The sequence below is a fragment of the Arvicanthis niloticus genome, chromosome 5 (genome assembly GCF_011762505.2).
Source record: "Arvicanthis niloticus isolate mArvNil1 chromosome 5, mArvNil1.pat.X, whole genome shotgun sequence".
In the NCBI taxonomy this organism is placed as follows: Eukaryota; Metazoa; Chordata; class Mammalia; order Rodentia; family Muridae; genus Arvicanthis; species Arvicanthis niloticus.
The window spans coordinates 85,874,821-85,889,806 of NC_047662.1; positions in this window are offsets into that span (position 1 = coordinate 85,874,821).

The following is a 14,986-nucleotide window of genomic DNA, read 5'->3' on the forward strand; positions in this document are numbered from 1 at the left end:
TCTCACGCACCATGACATCATACCCTTCCAGCTGGTGATGCTGAGGCTGACGATCCCCTCCTCTAGGATCAGGGTGGCTACTCCAACTCCGTAGGACTAGAATCTTACTCTGCTCCATTCCTTGGACTATCATCACAAATTCACAGTTCTCTCAGGAGAATGGTGCTCTCAAAAGAACAGACACTGACTGAGCCTGCCTCTTTAGATGAAAGGAGGTGAGTCCGAGTCTGTTTTACCTCCCCACCATGATGCTTTGATTTGGTCCTGATGTTGATTTTGTGGATTCATAATCACCCCCTAGGATTGCTCACATGGAGTCACTGTCAGAGCGGGTTTCCTGGGAGCAGCAGAGACACTGATGTACTAGGAACTGTGATCTTTGAATCATCCATTTATTACATAACTAATCGGTACCACAGAGCTTGGGTGTTCACTGTATGGCGCCATAGACTGGGGCCACGCCTCTTCATTGCTGCAATAGCTTCCCTGGCTGGCTCCTGAAGCATTTGGAGATACTAGCTTACCTGCAAGAACCTCTTGCCTAATGATGGCCATTTCCTACCTGTTGGTAACATCTCTCTACAGTGTGAGAATGTGCTCGTGGGCTAGTGTTGTATATTGAGAAATTACTGTGAATTTCTCTGGAGCCACCTTTACCTACAATGCTTCGTACTCATACCTAGAATTATACTCTGCCTATTATCAGAGGGTGAACCCCTGTCCTCTCGGGGAACACAGCCTCAATTATAGGCAGGGATCAAATCTTGACCCCTTTCAGGTCCTCAGAGGTTCGATTTATTTTTGGCATGATCATTTTTTGTTTCTGAATCATCTCCCTGTGTATATGTGTCCTAGTCCTCTCAACGTCATTCCACTACGTCCCACCTTTGCCATTCACATAAGGCCAGCAAATTGTCACAGTGTGACAGCACTGACCCAGCAGGAGGGGAATTAAGCACACCAAGGCTTGACTGACACCAAGCAGCACCCAACCGTAATGCTCCCTTTTAAGATTATATTCCAGCACGTGGCTGGGAAAATGTGAGTGTGTCGATAAAGAGGCAGCATGGGTTTTTATTTTTCTAGAACATGCTAATATTTCACTGGGATTCAGCAACCTCAGACTGTTTTGAAGCCATTAAAATAAAATCCTGGAAGCCAGGCAATAGTGGCACATGCCTTTAATCCCAGTACTCTGGAAACAGAGGCAGGCAGATATCTGAGTTCAAAACCAACAGCCAGGGCTACATAGAGAAACCCTGTCTTAAAAAAACAAAACTGAATAAAGCAAAGAAAGATGCTGGAAAGGAAAGAGGAAGGCAGGGTGACACACTAGCCCAAACCCACAGTTGATTCTGATCCTCAGATTCTCCATATCTCCAGTGGAGCAAGTTGGGCCTGGTTCTGTGAAGGCCGCTTCTTATCCCATTGCACAGTGCACCCTGTACCTGCATGAGACGCCTGCCCCTTTCTCTAGGACCCTGTTACTAAATGTCATGTATGGTGGGTTGATGTTGAGTCATGGAGGGGCTGAGGGAGGCTGGATCTCTAAATCACTAACCCAAGGGCTCATGAAGTATGCTGCACTGGGCCCCTGTCCTCTACTGTTAGAGGGACAACTGAGTTCTAAAGCCCCTCTCACTGCAGTAGTCTTTCTGCCTGAGACAATGGCTGGAGACACCTCCTGATGGTGCATTATGCTCCTGCGTTTCAAGTTTGACAGTGTTAAATGCCTCTAAGACCAGGGTAACCTGAGAGATGGCCTTTTAATCACTCCTTGCCCAATGTCTCATATTACACAGTCACAGAACTCCCAGCCTAGGTCGTTGTCAGGCTGAACAGTTGGTGAATAGTTCAAGTGCTTAGCCTGCAATCCATAAAGGTGTCGTGAGGTGTTCTCTGTGGCGTTCTATTAGAAAAATGAGAGGAGACCTGACAGGGGAGATACCATCTCTTTACTCATTCTCAACCGAGACAGGCTTGCTGGCTGGAACCTGAGTCATCACCTGTCACCTGATGTAGAGAATTCCAGAGAACACTACTTCCTCATTAGGTCATTGGTTCTGGATACTCCAGGGAGAAGAACTTTTTTTAAAACAGAGGTTTGCTAATGGCTGGAATACACCTGCAGAACAAATTCCTAGGAGTGGAAAGGTTAGGTCAAAGGCACGTACATTTATACTGTACTGCCTGTGCCACGTTTTAGGTCTACCAGCAGTGTAGATGAACAATTGCTTTTCTACACCTTTGCAAATAAAATGTGCCTTTTAAACTTGGCCCATGTCTAAGTGGAAATAGTAGAGTCAACAATGAGCTGTGACAGTAACATCCATCCCTTATCACTGGACACTGTCTGGAAGAGGAAACCCGGCTTCTGTAAATGTTGCCCTGGAGCTCACTCCTGCTGCTCTGGATCTTGAGGACGGAGCAGGGTGGAGGTGGGGAAGACGGGCAAAGGACAGTAAGGGGAAGAGGCAAGATGGGAAACAGGAAGCAAACAAAGGGATGAAGAGAAAGAGGAAGAGGAGCAGCAGAGAACTGGACGAACCAGGACAAAAGGCAGGAAGTTACAGTCCTTGGCTTCCCAGCCACACTTCTGCCTTCTCTCTACTTTACTGACCTCACCAGCCAATGTGTGCATTTCCACCAGGACTCCACTTCCTCTAAACAAGGAGTCCTGATGCAGACAGTTCATCTCCCCTGCCACTCTCACATCTCTGGTTATGAAAGCATCTGATGTCCAGGAAGTCTCTGCTAGCAATTTTGCCAAGAAGTTCCGAGTCATGGAAGCTGTAGTACGCCACAGTGTGTCACAAAGTATACCCTTTGTCCACACATCTTTACCCGCAAATGTTCATCGCAATGAACCATGGGTCTGTTTCAAGGCCCCTGGCTTCAGATGGGTTTTGTTTTATTTTATGGTTGGGGGGGGGGTTGCCAAGGTGGAAGGAGGGTACAAAGGGATGGGGAGATAAGTGGGATTGGGGTGATGAGGAGTTCATGGAGAATCAATACAAAGGTTTTTCTTTAAGTATTTGACAAACTGAGTCACCAAGATAGGATGTCTAGTATTCATGAGCTGTAACACATGCTAGTGTCAAGTTTTATGATAGCAATAGTTTTTGAGTCCCTTGTGCTCCTGTAAGCAACTCCTTCTTTCATATTCTGGTAAGGAAGAAGAGGAGGAAGAGGAGGAGGAGGAGGAAGAGAAGGAAGAGGAGAAGGTGGTGGTGGTCAGAGGGAAGGTGAGGTTTCCAAAGCTCTGCCCCAGCTAATGTAAGATGTAAGAAATGATCACACAAAGTCCAGTCCAATCCTAATACCACCCCTGTGCCATTAGTGACGGATTAAAAACTGTTAGAGCAGAAGAGATGGCCAAGTGGGTTAAGGAGCCTTCAGCCACATTGATGACCTGAGTTTGATCCCTAGACCAGTATGGTTGACAGAAATGACTCCCAGAAGTTGTCCTCTGATCTTTACATACATACCACATGTATCTACATATGCATACATACAAGATAAACACAATATAAAAACTATGGGATCAAAAATGTTGATAGTAATTTATGTATGCTATGCATAGTACAGCTGCCAGCAGAAAAGCTGATGTATTTGCCTCTTTGGGGTTCAGAGAGGCTTCTCCACATTACCCCAAGGGTTAGTAGTTTAAGAAGCAGTCTGTAAGGAAGGCCCATGCCGCCAGGTGACTACAGATGGAGAACTAGCACTCAATAACCTCACCCTGGCCTAGAACACAGGCCCGCTGACTAGAAGACAGCTGGTGGAGTTAAGGTGGGTCCTGTATCCACGTAGTCTCTACAGTTGAGGCTATACAGCTTCTCCATCATTTTGGTCTGACTCTTCCATCTTTTCTGAAACTACCTACAGCTCTACCTATCCAAGGCTCTTTCGTCTCCAACCCATCTCACGCCATCCACACACACATGGCTGCTGCACTAGGTCTTTCCATGTTGGCCCGTTGTTGGTGTCTGCTTGCCCCTGTAACCATACTTTCAGACGCCACATTTAAATGTAGTCTACATTGCCTCCAAAATCTAAAGTCTTATCAAATGATACACCTCCTTCTTCTTCTTCTTCTTCTTCTTCTTCTTCTTCTTCTTTTTTTTTTTTTTTTGTTTTTTGTTTTTGTATTTTTGTTTTTGTTTTTCAAGACAGGGTTTCTCTGTGTAGCCCTGGCTGTCCTGGAACTCATTCTGTAGACCAGGCTGGCCTCGAACTCAGAAATTCGCCTGCCTTTGCCTCCCAAGTGCTGGGATTAAAGGCATGCACCACCACTGCCCGGTGATACACCTCCTTCTTAATGGTAGGAACCCCAATGTACTTCTTCACTGAAGGTGAGAACTCAATCCCTGGACTTCACTAGATAATGTATGCTTCAGTGAGCTCATAAGCTTGGGCATTTTCAAAGATTCAGGGGATTTCTTCCCTTAACTGTACGTTTAACCACATACATAACCTTCTACTTGGAGAAGATGAGAAAGGGGCCAACAGCCACATATGTTCCATGGTACAACCATGGTACTATGGCATCTTTTTTTTCCCCTTGTGTAGCTCTGGCTGTCCTGGAACTCACTCTGTAGACCAGGCTGGCCTTGAACTCAGAGATCCACCTGCCTCTGCCTCCTAAGTGCTGGGATTAAAGGTGTGTGCCTACTCGTCTTAAGTGCTGCATGCTTCTTTCCTTCCTTTGGAGGGGCTCAGAGTCTCTGAAATGTGGGGAGCTAAGGCAGGATTGCACTTAGGGGCTCGTGAAGCCTCTTTTCACCTCACTTAGAATTCGGTGGCTTCATAATCAAGTAAAACCTTGTGGGCTGCTGCCCATTGCTTTGATTCTTATCTTAACTTTTTTTTTTAAAGGTAAGGTCTTGGCTTAGCCTTGACTGGTCAACCCTCTTGCTTTATCCTCCCAAACGCCAAGACAATACATGCACCACCTTCTCCAATTAATTCTGGATCTTTTGTTAATTAGACACCAACACAGAGTCAAATTTGACACTTTTGTCAATGATCACATTCGTTTGTTTGTTTATATTTTGAAGACAGGATGTCTGCATAACACAGGCTGGCCCTGAGTCTGTGATCTCTTGCCTTAGCCTCCTAAATGCTGGGATTAAGGGTGTGTGCCTCCTTGCTGGCCCAAGTAGCATGCCTCTAATAGCTCAGTGCTGTGTTGCCTCTGAGCTTTGGTCCCTTCCACCCTTGTAGGAATTGGGTGACGATTTCAGGGCAGGCTCTCCCATTTGCACCCTTAGCCTTCGAGGACTCACAAGGAGTCTGCCTTTCCGAGAAGGAGAATACTTCTCAATGGTTTCATAATATAAGTAAATCGTTAGTCTTTATGGAGGGTCGTGCATGTTGGGTTAATGCGTGGCATATGACATATCCTTTCTATAGTCCCGTTCTTAGGTCTTTGTAGTTCTTCCTGTACATTTACACCCAGAAAATCTTGGCCTGTTTGTGTCACTGCACTGCATCTTAGAGACAGCTTTTACTGAGCAAACTAAGAAACCAACACACAAACAAACAGATAAAAAACTAAAGCCACCCCAGCTGCTCACGGTAGCAACCGTATTGCAAGTATCCGGAAAGAACACACCACTGAAACTTTTAGCATAATCTTACTTGCGCCCTTCTGACCTTCCTCAAGCCCTTGCTCTTCCATATGGGGTTTGCTGATAAGAAAGAGCAAAGATTTAAATTTCCTTTCATGGTTTAGATTCCCTCTGGCTCTGCGGCTCTATGGTTAGTGAGTCTAATGTAAAGACAGCCTGAGAAGATTAGATGTGAAAATTGAGGAAAAAAAAAAAAGGATGAGAAAGAAGGGAGACACACATCATATCCAGTTTCCCAAAAGCCTCATGTGAGGTGCAGTTGAAGTAGCTGGTGTATTGTGGAGCAGTGCTAGAGCCCTCTCTTCCTCCCTCCCTCTCTCCCTCCCTCCCTCCCTCCCTTCCCTCCTTCCTTCCTCCCTCCCTCCCTCCCTTCTTCCCTTCTTCCCTCTCTCCCTCCCTCTCTCCCTCCCTCCCAATTCAAAACCATCAACCAGGCTTGCTCTCTGTTAGCTTATAGGCCATTCCACTAGGCCCCGCCCAGGGATCGAGCAAGGCTTACATCACCATCTACTGCCACTGCCTGCCACCGCCAGGTGCTTCTGGAGAGGGCAACTTGTAACAGGACTGCCCCCAACTCCAGCTCTCTGTGTTCTCATGTGTTTCTGCCTGGTCTCTCTCCCTCACTTTCTGTCCTTCTCTGTACACTCCAATCTCTCCTGCCCACCTCCCCACTCCTTTCTCTGCCCTCATTGCTCTACTCCTGTCTGTCTGTCTGTCTGTCTGTCTGTCTGTCTGACTGTCTGTCTACATCAGCCTCTACAATCTCTCCAGGCCCTCACTCTCTTCCCCTCCCCCAAATAGTTTCCCGTTATACCATATCTGTTGCAACCGGCACACTCACTGGGGGGTGGGGGCGGCAGACCTAGGCATGGTCCAAGGGGCCTGCAGGATATCCTGCCACCCCATTATATTTCATAACACTCTCCATTGTTATTTTTCCCTTTGTACTAGGGTTTGTGACAGTTTAAGATCTTAGCCAAAGCTATCAAAAATTTCACTTCTAATGAGATTCTGATTAAACTTTGTTGGGGGCCGACTTTTAGCAGAAAGCGGCTATCAGCTTTGCAGCCATCTTGAGCCATATACCCTGACATGAGACTTGGATTACAATAGCCTACAACAGCTGAGCACACTCCGATAATCTTGGTTTAGATACCTTGAGATTAAAGGTGTGTGAGATTAAAGGTGTGTGACTTAAGAGTGATTTAGAAGTGTAGAGATCAGATTTAGAGACAAGACCTAAGGGCATGATTAAAGGTGTGACCAAAAGGCATGGTTTAGAAGTGAGACATATAAAGGCAAGAGACAGACAGGAGAGAGATGAGAGAATCAGACACTTAAAGGAAATATACTCTTTAGGGAGACTCTTGAGAGAGTACAGCTAGACTTGGGACTTGGACTAGGAAGAGAGACTGAAGAATAAACGGGATTGAATCACACTCTGTCTGGTCTCCATTCTTCGAGTGTGTCCTCACTCTCTCTCTTGCTGAACCCCAACCCTCGGACCAGAGTGGCAGCTTGGGCCAGGATACAGTGGCCGCCAAACACGGGGCAGCCTGGGCCTCAACATTTTGCTCAGGCCGAGGCAAAACTTTAATTTTTTTTTTTTTTTGAGAATTTCATATATGAGTACTGTATTTGCATCATTCCTGGTTTAACCTCTAACTCCACCCTTGGCCCCCACTCCGTGTCAAATTCATGACCTCTTAATCTTAATGACCAAAATTTCTTATGATTTCATGTTACCTAATGGCTACATTGATTGTTACAAGGTCTGTCTGTGAGCTACCGATGTTTTTCCTTTTCTTTTTGAAATTGAGTTACAAACTGTTGTTTTCTTACATTCTTTGTCTCACTCACATGGCTGAAATTTTTGAGAGTATTTTATTGAGTACTATCTTGACAAATTCCTCAAATAGGCTACATGGGTAGTATTCCTTCAGCCCCCAAGTGCTTTCCTTTTGCCTGTAAATAATGGGATTTTGGCTAGAAAAAAAGATTTTCAGATCATAATTCACCCCTCCCCCAACAACGTATAAAAATGGCTTATCTCCCAAGAGCCTCTAGCACTGCTGATAGTCTCTTGTTTGTTTGTTTGTTTGTTTGTTTGTTTGTTTTAAAGACAGGAGCTCTCTACATACCCAAGGCTATCTTAGAACTTGCTATGTAGACCAGGCTAGCCTTGAGCTCAAAAAGATCCTCCTGTCTCTGCCTCCCTAATGCTGGGATTAAAGGCAAGTGCTAGCATGCCCACCCCCTAATAGTCTACTGATGGAAGTTCCTACTCACTTTCTTTATTAATAAGTTCTTTTTCTGGCCAATGAATGATTTACTTACCACTAGAGCTAAGAGATTTTGCCAAGATTTGTGATAGAAACCTGTAATCCCAGCTATATAGGAAGCTGATTGCAAGTTTAAGGACAGCCTAGGATCAAAATAAACAAGTTTAAAAGGGTCTAAGGATGCAGCTCAGTGACAGAGCACTTGGCTAAAGTGCAGGAGGCCTTAAATTCAATCCCTAGTAACACACACACACGTGAACACACAACACATACACACAGGAGACAGAAAAGATTCATAGAATACTTCTTTGCATTGTGTCTTTACATTAAACTCTAAACTGGATCTAAACCAATTTTTTCTTTCTTTAGTTTTGTGTTCTGGAAACATTATTATGAGATTAAGTGTCCATCTGGCAGATTCTCTATGTCCTCTACACATGTTTAGCCTATTTGTAGGTGTAGAGGCCAGAGGTTGACATCTGGCCTCCTCCTCTGTCACTCTCTACCTATTATTATTAGTAGTAGTAGTAGTATTTTGAGACAGTCTCACTATGTAACCCCTGGCTGGTCTGGAATTCACTCTTATAGAGCAGGCTGAGCCTTAAACTCACAGAGCTCTGTCTGCCTCTGTCTCCTGAGGGCAGGGGTTAGAAGCAAGCACCACTACCACCCAGCACTTCCTGTCTTATTTTTTGGGACAAGGTCTTGTCCTCATCAACTGGCTAGACTGTCTGGCCAGTAAGCCCCCAGAGATGTTAGGGTGTGTGTGTGTGTGTGTGTGTGTGTGTGTGTTGTATGCATGTGTGTGCACATGCATGCAAGAGTTCGTGCATGGGTGTGCATGGATGTGCATGGGTGGGAGTAGCATCCACACTCAGGCCGTCAAGCTCATGAGGCAGGCACTTTACCAACTGAGCCATTTCTCCACTTCATAACTTCATTTCTCATATCCAACCACATCTCTTTCAAAGTCCTCATCACGCTCCCCTAACTCTTCGCACCCTCCACTCTGTCTGAGGTTTGCTTTTGTCTCCCATTCACTCCGCCTTGTGTTAACCACATCCCCTGGTCAAAAGTGTAGCGTCTTTCTTGTAAGTCACACACGCCCTTCGTTTGCAGTCTTTCTGCCTGGTGGACATGTCATACCAGCTGTTAGAATTCTTCAAGCAGCCACGACCCAGCTGCCACAATAATTTGAACCAGCAGTCATTGGGGCTAGAAGCCAAGATTTTTCTTTTGAAAATTTTTGGTGTGTGTGTGTGTGTGTGTGTGTGTGTGTGTGTGTGTGTGTGCTTTCATATAAGAGTGCTAACCTTTCTTTCTGTGTCACTGGCATTGATAGAGTTGATCAGGTTTTCCCAGAGATGGCCATTCACTGTAAGGGAGTGAGGTGGCCAGTCGTGATCCCTTATCCCCTAGTGCAGAGCAAACTGCTCCCTCTTAACATTGTTGGTCTCTGCATTTGGAGGCTGAGTTGATAGAAACACATTGGCTTGTAGCTACACCTGCAGAGCCCCAGTGACTACACAGGTGGTTATGTTCCCAGAATTCTCCAGGGCTGGGCAGGTCCAGGCCTGCTTTCAATCAGTCTTGACCCTTTGTTGCCCAGGTTCCCTGTCTGTCTAAATTTTGTCCTATCCCTGTCTTTCTCTCCTGCAGCTAGAATCCTAGTCAGATTCTTCTTTTGTCTGTGATCTCGCCTATCCTCTCTCTCCTCTCTCTCTTTTTTCTCTTTCCTGCTTCTCTTCCTCAATCTCCCTCTTATGATATACTTTCTCTGCCTCCTTAACAAGATCCTGCAAAGTATAGTCCTGCAGTCCTTCTATACGCTGTAATTTTTTTCTAATATCAGGTGCTGACTGTCCTATAACAGCCATAGCCACTGCAGCCCCTCAGAGGTTGGATCAAAGGGTGTATATCGCCTATAGGCTTCCATCAACCTCTCAAGGAACACGGACGGTGGCTCAATGGGCCCCTGCAGCACTTCCCTTACCTTAGCCAAATTGGTGGGGCACCGGGCTGCCCCTCTCAGACCAGTTACTAGGGCCCCGGCAGAACACTAACAGCCACTCCCTCCCTTCAGATGTATTGTAATCCCAGTCTGGTCGGTTAAGGGGAAATGCAGCGTCGATCTCATTGGGAAGGTTAGTGGGAGTCCCGTTCCTGCTGGGGACGGTTTTACGGGACGTTTTTACGAGCCTCCAGCAAGATCCACTCCCATTCTTCTGTTGTAAAGAGGACCTGCAAAAGCTGCTGACAATCATCCCAAGTGGGCTGATGGGAAAACATTAAAGACTCTTCCAGTCCAGTCAGACTGGCAGGGTTATCTGGAAAGAAAGGGTGATTAATCTTCCAGTTTGGTCTGTGCCTTGTTCTGAAGAGGGCCAGGGCTCAGGAGCCTGGCTTCTTCTTTCTCACCCATGGTGGTGGATCTTGGACCAGGTCTTGTCACAGAGTAATGTATGGCTGTTGATTGGGATGTGACCCCGGTCCTTCTTGAAAAATAACAGTTTTAACTTCAAAAATAATAGTCAAGTCAAAAGTCTCTTCTGGCAGCCAGCCAACATCAAAAGTCAGCCACTCTGAGGCACAGAAAGTCTGTCACGGTCCTTTCTTGATCTCAACTGATAAGTTATGTGCTCTGGTTTTAACTTCAGTCCAATGGTCTAGGGTTAAACTTTAGTCACAGTCTGTCCCATTGTCACAAATAACATAAAACCCAGACAAAACAAACACACAGAGAGACTAACAAAAACCTGTCTCAATTGTGAGTGCCAGCCAGGAGGGATTCCACATCCTCCCTACCAGGAGGACCACCTTGTCCTCCCTGGCACCCAGGGCTACGGCCGGTGATTTTCCTAGCACGTCTGTCAATCACTCCATTTGTCTCCTCCTGAGACAGAAACAGCTGCAAACAGCTGCAAACAACCGAAAGTACTTTCACAAAACCAGCTTACTGAGACAATATAGACAAGAGAATGGGCCCGAAAACACAGAAACAGAAATCTTTCACTGAGACAATATAGACAACAAATTGGCCAAAAACACAGGAATCATACCTCCAAGTGGGTTCTTAGAGCTTAGGGCGGTTGCAGATTCCCGGTCAGGGAACCAAAAATGTAAGGCCCCCAACAAAGAGAGGACCTCACCCAAGCCTCAGGAATTCACGGCCACCCAATAACTCACAAGACACTGAACTTGATGCAATCAGCAAGAAGTATATTTAGATCAACATGTTGAGGTCAAGACCCGTAGCCCACGCAGGCTTTGGAGACAGAGAGAATTTAAAGCCAAAAACCACAACTCAGGGGGGAAACCACAACCCAGGGGGAGTAAAGGAGGGTTATTGGAGAGTACCTGTGGAAAGTCCCAGCCCATTATTCAGTTTGTGACAGGGTACAAGGAACAGTCATGGGGAACATTTTGTATGGGCTATTCTCAAAGAGCCTATTTGTAATCAACCATCTATCTTGTGGTCAGCCAAGTTTCTGAAACACAGAGCTTACAACCAAGCTGACCTGCACTCTTGGTTCCTCTCAGCCTGCTAGGAGTTTTTGAAAAGTTTTAAACCTTTCACTATGACTCCAGCCCTTGGGAGGGGAGGTCGGGAGAAGGTCAGGAGGTCAAGGCCAGACTCAGCTACAGGGAGAATCCTAGGCAAGTCTGGGTGACAAGAGACACTGTCTCAGAACAAGCAATAACAATAACAACAAATGGGGCATTGGTCTAGGTGTTCTTGAGAGTCGAGAGATAACCACTGGTATCACCTGTCACTTTGCTTTTAAAACAAACACAGAGGGCCAGAGTCACGTTAGGGAACTGCAGATTAAAACTACTTTATGATTCCACTTTATTCCAGACATAATGACTGTTATCAAGACTGTAAATGACAGACAGCAAAACAGGCATAAATGTGGGGTATGAGAACCTTGTACATTCACTGGTGTGTGTGTGTCTGAGTGTGTGTGGTGTGTATATGTGTATAAGTGTGTGTATATATATGTGTGTGAGTGTGTGTATATGTATGTATGTATATATGTGTGTATGTGTGTGTCTTGTGTATAAATGTGTGTATGTGTCTGTGTATGTCTGTGATGTCTGTGTGTATGTATGTGTATGTGTGTGAGAGTATGTGTCTGTATGTGTATGAGTGTGTGTGTAGTATTGAGACAGAGTCTTTCTATGTAGCTCTGGATGGCCAGCAAACTCACAGACAAAGGCCTGTTTCTATATCCTGAGTGCTGAGGCTGACGAGGTGTCCACCAGGCCTGGCTCCTTATACACTGGTATATAACCTGGTACAATCACTTTGGAAATCAGTCTAGAGGGTTCTCATAAAACAGAACTGGAACTGCCATGTGGCCCACCCTACATATGCCTAAAGGGCTCCAGATTTTGTTGCAGAGAAACCTGCCAGTCTATGTTCATTGCCACATTATTCACAACAACTAGAGAATGAGGTTGCCTAGATTCCCATCAAAAGAGAAACTAATGTAATGCACAACACACAATTTTACTCATCTGTAAAGAAAAGTGAAATTACAACATTCTTGGGGGAAATGGATGGACCTGGAAATAATTATATTAAGCAAGACAAACACTGCATGCTCCCTCTTGTATGGATTATAGAGCTTCAGGTTTTTATAGTTGTTTGCTTAAACTGGAATTTTTGAAAAAATCTGGAAGTGAAAAAAGTATCAGTGAGTGAGTGTGTGTGTGTGTAAGGTGGGAGTGTAGTGTGTGTATGAGGTGGAAGTGTAGTGTGTGTGTGAGGTAGAAGTGTGTGTGTTTGGGTTGAGTAAAGGCTTTAAGGATTGGTAAGATGGTGACTAAACACTTGTGGTATGAAAATAGAGAAGGAAGAAGCTGGAGAAATGGCTCTGTGACTAAGAGAGTTTGCTTCTCTTGCAGAGGTTTGGTTCTCAGCAGCCACGTCAAGTGGCTCACAACTTCAGGAGATCTGATACCCTTTTCTGACTTCTGCATGTGTTGTATATACATAGTATACTTTCCTACACACACACACACACACACACACACACACACACACTCACACACAAATAAAAATAATTTTTAAAATTTTTTAAAAATTACAGAGTACATTACTAGAGTAAATTACTCTAGTAATTACATTACTAGAGGTGGCAAGGTCTAACTAAACAGGGGAGAGAAGATGAAGTATGGGGGAGAACTAGCCTAAACTAAGGATATAAATAGTTACATGGAAGTCCACTACTTTACAAGCTAATTAAAAATATTAAAAAAAAAAAAAAAAAAAAAAAAAAAAAAAAAAAAAGACTTTGAGTGTAAGTCCCATGCTGATCCCAGAAGCCTTGGGTTATCAAGCAAAACTCCCAGTGCTGGGTATGAGGGGACTTCCCTAGGAGTCATTGAGCAAGAAGGTTCTCTAGGCATCCAAAATGCTACAGGTTATGGCTGTTGCTTGCGGTTAATAGGATATAGCTGAAGACACCATATGTTGGTTGCAGAATACAGAGAAATCCTGCTGTGATTGACCCGGAAGCTTCTCCTCCATTGTCTAGCATTCGTAATGCTAACAGTTGCTATGTAGCAGCTGACAGAACAAAGTCAGTAGTAGTCTTCCTCAGCTTTAGATCTTGCATGCTACTATACCAACTTGACGGGCAAGGGGATGCTTATTGGTGCAATGTTGGCACAGCTGTAGGTTATAACCAACTGATTTCTGGTTAGACCCATGGCAGAGTTTATATTTGGTAACTGTGGACATAGGCAAAAAGGCCCACGTTTTAGGAAGTCATAGGTCACTAGGGATCAGGCAAGTACTTTTGCCGCACTACTTGGACACATTGCCAACTTTTCTCTTAAATCTTTGTCTATACCCATAGACCAGCTCTGTCTTCAACTTTGACCAAAGAAGCTTCTCATTTTACAGTAAACAGAGATTAAGGCTGAGTCTCTTGGCTGTGTCAGGGTGCCGAGGACAAATTACTGTTGAGTGCTCAATATTAAATGAAACACTCATATCATTCCTCCCCGGCCTCAGCAACATCACAGGAGATAGGGCGGAAAGACTGTAAGAGCAGAATGATGGGGAAGTCCCATGGGAATGACCTGGCCATGACACCCAGGAACTCACAACTACTACAGTGGCTTGCATAAGACAACCAGTCAGAGGTGGGGAGAGGCGCTTGTGGGCCCTACCTTGCCCAGGGGTGCTACTGGCTATCAAGGCTGCTGTAAGAAAGGAAGTCATTCTCTTTGGTGGGGTAGTCACTAGTAAGCTACTCATGCTTCAGGGGATAGCTTCCCATCCATGCCTGCACAAGCAGCCCCGTGAAATCCAGTGGGTCCCAAAGCAAAAGCAAAGTCAAACCTAAAGACACGGAAAGATTGATAGAGACTTGGTGGGAGGGAGAGGGAAGGAGTGGGGATGAAGAGGAGAGAGAATGGAGGAACAAAGGTGACAGAGAGGTACCATACCCATGTATGGAATTGCCAAAGAATGAAAGATTAACTTAAGTCGTTTTAACCAAGCAGAAAAAGAGGGAGGGCAATGGGGCCAAAGTTCTCAAATAAACAGAAAAGTATGGAGGTGTCAGACCCAGGCATGTTTACAGATACATATCTTCAAACTTCTAAGGAACAGAGGATAGCTGATTTCTTTCCTTTCCGTTTGTTTTCTTTTTTCTTTTGTTGTTGTTTTTTGAGACATGTTTTCTCTGTCTGAGCCCTGGCTGTCCTGGACTTGCTTTGCAGACCAGGCTGGCCTCGAACTCTCAGAGACCCACCTGCCTCTGCCTCCCAAGTGCTGGGACTAAAGGCGTGCGCCACCATGCCCAGCTCTTATCTTTATTTTTTGTTTTTGAGATACAGTTGGGACTGTATATATCAGTGACTCTCAACCTTGCATGTGTGTTTGTGGTGGGTGTCTGTGTATGTGTGTATCTGTGCACAAAGAATTCTCCTTCTTGAGAATTCAAGTCAGAATCTTTGGTTTCACCCAGTATTGCTGGAACTCTGGGTGGAAAATGTGTCATTGCAAATTCTAAAGACATGTGTCATGACTTTCGTTTCTTCTTCATGCCCTTC